At 44.4% G+C, this 5334-nt stretch overlaps 1 long non-coding RNA gene across 1 annotated transcript; it reads right to left on the minus strand.

Moving 5' to 3' along the window:
- Positions 1 to 1608: 1608 nt before the first annotated feature.
- Positions 1609 to 4829, minus strand: LOC111539645. Its single transcript, XR_002730742.1, has 2 exons — positions 4395 to 4829; positions 1609 to 1842 (listed from the first exon to the last, which is right to left on the minus strand). It is a non-coding gene; the product is annotated as an uncharacterized LOC111539645 (long non-coding RNA).
- Between the last annotated feature and the right edge of the window lie 505 nt (positions 4830 to 5334).

Genomic DNA, 5334 nt, shown 5'->3' on the forward strand with positions numbered 1-5334 from the left:
GAGAAATCACCAGCCCTCTTAGAATGCAAATGGAAACTAAGAAAGTACCCACTGCCATAAGGAAAAATTTTAACTGCTGTATAAACTGCAAATAACCACAAAATCTTAGCAGCAAAGCATCTTCCATCAGGCAGTGCATACGATCAATAGAATGCACAAGTTCCAAGCCTAGACCTCAAAGACCTTGCAACTTCCTATTTTGCCACCTTTAAAACCCTGAGACAACCGTGTGAATAAGCCCAAGCTGGCCTGCTAGAAATTGAGAGCTCCTGTGGAGAAGAACCAAGGCACCCCAGCTGACAGTCAGCCAATTCCTGCCCAAGAGCCTGTCAACTTTCAGACACATAAGTGAGGCCACACTAGATCATCAAACCACCAGCCAACTCTCCAGCTTCCCAGAGACATTTTCAAAAGCCCTGTAAGTGACCCCCTGAACCAGTCCAGAAGAGATAAGCTGCCTATTGAAACCACAGAACTAGATAAATGGTTGTTGTTTTAAGCCACAACATTTTTGTGGCCATTTGTATACAGCAAACACTAACTGATACAACCTTCCCTCCTCCCCTTTTTGTTTAACTTAGAAGATCCAACTCTTGCTAAGTGGCACTGAAAACAAAGGGCAGAAGGCTCGTGGAGCCCTAATGTAATGTAATGAATACAGTTGCCTTTGGAGTGGGGGATAACGCATGTCCTAATCCCCATAGTAAAAGCTTCAAATTAGAGAAATTCATTCATGTGAACCACAGAGACCATGGTCAGTCATTCAGTCAGAGTAGGAAACAGCTAACAGCACCTTTAGTGCTTAATCTATGCCAGACACTCTTCTAAGAGGAAACTTTATATCTATTTTCTCATGTAATTTTTACAACACCCCATGAGATGAGACCATTTTTACTTCCACTTTCCAGATGAGAAAGCTGAGGCACAGAGATCCTAAGTAATTCTCTCTAAGAAGTGGTGAAGCTGGAATTTGAACTGAGACAGGCCAACTCTAGAGTCATTTCTCCTATTCAGAATGCTAATCGGCCGAGTAAGGATAACTGGGGCCCCAAAGGGGACCTCCAAAGAGTGAAAAGGGGATGTGAACTCGTGACCAGGCCTGAGGTCCATGACATTTTATAGGGACAAAGCGATTCTGACACAGGACATGGTAGAAATAGGAAATGCTTCCGTACCCAGTCACTCTGGAGAAGCTTTGGGGAAACAGTGGCCTAGCACATGAGAGTATGTGAGTGAGGACCCAAGCATAGGAAACACAGCAAAACTGCTGGTACGGGGACTTGCACTCACAAGGGCATGATCAGGATGCCAAGCAGGAGCCCACAGGCAACACAGGCCCTGTGGACCAGAATGCAGCAAAGACGCCACTCCTCCACCGCCAAGTAGCAGTGTCATAAACAGAGGGGGCTTTCAGTTTCTTCTCCCTCTTTGAGGGAATGCAAGTGGGGGAAATGAAATGAGAAGCTGGACTTCCCGACAATAAAAGCAGTTGAGGTTTTAAGTGATTGATCAGGAAAATAAAGACAAAATGGTCACATTTACACTCAAAGCAGGTGAAGTGGTCTTAGTGGCTTCATAAGTATTTCTTGAATAGAACTGCACAGTTTATAAAGTACTTTCAAATACTTTATTTCCTTCTCACAACAACCCTGCAAGGTGAGTGGAACAGGTGTCATTGTCTCTGCTTCTCAGTTGGTGGAACTGCAGCTTGGGAGAAGTGCCTTGCCCAGGGTGACAGAACCAGTGGGAGCAGAGCCAGGATGCCAATGCGGGGCTTCAGCCTCCAGATCTGCAATTCCCATCCTTGGGCCATGGCTTCTCTCCATGCACATGGTAATTCGTCTAACAATCAAAGAGAAGTCACAACTCAGGACAGGAATCCTAGGGAATGGACATTGATGACTCATTATCAAAAGAGGGATCCCAGACTCTTAGAGGGGCTCAGAGAAAGTCACTGTATCCCAAGGTAATCGGCAATGGCTTCAAGGAAGAAGTGGGGCTTGGGCTTGATCTAATTCATTCAAGCAACTCTTTGTTCCCCAAATTGTTCTTCGAAAAGTTGCCAGTAAATTCAATCCAGTCATTTTTTAGCAACAAGTTGCTTGGGGATGATGTGCAAAATAGTTGGTTACCTGATGTAATCCACTTTTACTGAAACTGTTTTATGTGTTAAACAAATCATGGTGATTATTTTTGTGTTTGCTTTTTTGTCAGCTTAAAAGCAGAGGCTGTTTCTCAGGCAGCAGCCCTAGCTCTCAACCCTCAACACCTGCCCACTCTAGGCCAAGTCCCAGCTGCTGCTGCAGCAGCGTTGACAGCAAATACAACTTTCCATTGCTTCCTGTTGAGCAACTGGAAAAAGACGGAAGCAAGAAGAGGACCCTGGCATCAGACGTCAGCACTCTGGAAATGGGTTTTTACTGGGGACGGAAAGAAAGAAATTGCTGAAATGGAAGGAATTATCATTTCTAGAGTCATCTCTGGATAACAAATTGCGGAGGCCTAAATATCCACAGATTATTCTATCTGAGTTTATCTTGTTGCGACAGATCTGCATGCTGTAATCAATCATGCTGCGTATCCATAAAACAGCTTGATAGTACACATGTATTCTCCTCAAAATAAAGTTGTAACATTTACACATAATAACTTATTGGGCTGCAGGCTTTGCCTGACGTATGCTCAATATCATCTGATGTTTTATTGGATCCCACACAAACTTTTGCCTAATACAGTCGTTTCTACAGAGAAAAGTTAATTGAAAGTCTTGATTATAATAAAGAAAAAAATGTTTTAAAGACAGGGAATTGTGACAACTACTCTGGGGGCTGCAGAGAGGCCAAGGTGGGTGGAACATTGAGAGAAAAGGACAAGAGTGGATTTGAAGACCCCCACTTGCTGGCTGTTGGCTCTGGAACAGGACAGTTCAGCTGTCCAGATCTCAACTGCCTCACCTGTGAAATATTTGGCATTACCAAATGCTAAGGTGTAAATCATACAGAGAAAGTGAGATGGGTGGAAGAGGATGGAGAGATCATGGGAAGGGATTCCTGGGCAGGAAATAGGCATCATTAGCCAGTGTGACACAGCACACAGAAGACCACTTTGTCTGATTCAGTGTGGGTTTGGGTAGTGGTAAAAGAGTTTGAAGAGGAGCTTAGAGCTATTTCTGAGGACTGTCATTATCGGTCACAGCTGTACTCTGTTCATTTCTCTCGCCACACTCACTAAAATCTGTATAAAAGTTATTTATTTGTTGACTTATTTATTATCTGTATCTCCCCATCTCAGACTCTCAGATCCATGAGGCAGAGACATGGCTATCTTGTGCACTGCAGTGTCTGCAGTCCTTAGCATGTACTAGGTACTCACCAAATAATTGACAAAGGAATGAAAAATAAATGAGTGAATGACCAAATCAGGCCACGAATGCACCAGCTCCAATTCTTACAGAGAGCTGCCACAGAGGTGCTACACTGACAGCCCCTCTGGCTAACGTCCTGTGCGCTCCCTCTCCCCAACCTCCATCTAAACTCCCATCCAGTGCCATGTTCCCAGCAATATAACCAACCTAAAAGCAAGGACCAGTGGGCATGCTGCCCTTTGTGGACAACAAAGGGTCCCTCTGCTCTCTACCCCAATCTGAGGACACATGAGATGTGGAAGCTGATTTGGGGACACACTTTAAGAAACCACAGAAACTAGCAAGTGCCATATAAACAAGTAACTCTTTTTATGTTGTAGAAGTTCCAGTGGATTGGGTGACATGCAGGACCATGCATTCTCAGAACATGAATATCACCTAGGGAGCTTTGTCACCTTTCCACCCTGGCTCTGCTCTTGGAAGTCCTGGTTGAGTAGGCTTGCACTGGGGCCTGGACACCTGTCATTCCTAAAGTTTCTAAAGTTTTGCAGACAATTTTGATGTGCTCTGAAGATTGACAACAGCAGGACCGGACAATGGCTTAGGTCCCTTCTTTCCTGCTTCCATTGTAAGTGTAGTTTTATCCAAGACTGATTGAGTTTTCTTTGAGGGAGAGAAAAAGGAGGAATGAATATTCATTGGTTTCTTTGAGGGAGGAAAAAGAGGAGGAGTGAATATTCATACGGTTTTCTTAAAACTCAATCCAGTCTAAGATAAAACAAGTGACTCAATTAGAGAAAGTTTAATATCTGGCCTTCTAGTTTAATAAAAATTAAGCTAGGGTTTTCATTGTCCAGTGAGCACGCCATGCTCATTTCCTGCTCCTATCTTTGGTTTGTAGAATTCTTCAACGACCACCGTTGTCCTTTCCTTCCTTCACAACCTACCCAAATCACACCCACTTATTTGGGGAAATGATGAGATATGGCTAATCGTGTAAAAATTGCTGACAATTGGGCAAAGAACTTACCTCAACCTTGTCTTGCTGAGAGCTTTGAAATTTGCATTGGGATAGCCCACTCCTATTCACTCATTAAACAAGCATGTTGACTCAGCTCTATCAGGAGTTCTATCATGTTTGACACAGCTCTATCAGGAGCTGTGCTAGGTGCTGGGTTCAGAGCAGTGAAAGAAACTGATATGGGAACATGATTCTTGCTTCATGCTTCAGCATCATTGCTTAAGAGCAATCTGCTGTTTGCAGCTTGGTGCTTTGGGAAATCTGTAGTGTTGACAGCTTCCAAGGGTTTAAGAAGACATAACTCTCATGAAGAATCACAGATGTTATCCTGAGGATAATCCATTCAATCATCAAAGGTTTTATTCTTATACTCTGTGACAAAGAAAAGGCTAAGATTTCATGTGACTCCCTTTAGGTGGGGCTACTCTGCCCCAGCAAAATCCACAAATAAGCAAGTTGAGTTTAACTATAAACTTGGGGACTTTTGCCTTGGAAATGGATCTGGTTCCTTGGCTCTTCTGTCCAGGCCAGCTAGACCTTGCTGAAGTTTGGCTGCTGGTCTTAACAAGCCCGTGTGTTTGGTTGCCATGGCTGTGAGGTGGGGAAGGAGACCCAGGAGCATGCTGGATGCAGGAAGCAGCAGCAAATCAAGCTGGTGAATCCATGCTGCTGAGATAATCAGGGATATTAGGGGCAGGACTCTTCCTTTCTTCTCAGGCCAGTCCTTATTCCTTACACAAAGCAGCTGGAAATGGTTGCATTGTCCTGAGCCAGGCTGGGTGACTGAGTTGCAAGCACAGACTCAGGGATGAGGACATTTCCCATGACAGCCTGCACTTATTCTCAGCCACGAGGGCCCTGGGTTTGCTCCCACCCTTCTCAGCTCAGGCCATCCTGTCTCTCTAGAATGGTTTGAAGCAGCTCCAGGATGGCCCCTGGACCTGGAAAA

This window comes from Piliocolobus tephrosceles, chromosome 18 (assembly GCF_002776525.5).
Source record: "Piliocolobus tephrosceles isolate RC106 chromosome 18, ASM277652v3, whole genome shotgun sequence".
In the NCBI taxonomy this organism is placed as follows: domain Eukaryota; kingdom Metazoa; phylum Chordata; class Mammalia; order Primates; family Cercopithecidae; genus Piliocolobus; species Piliocolobus tephrosceles.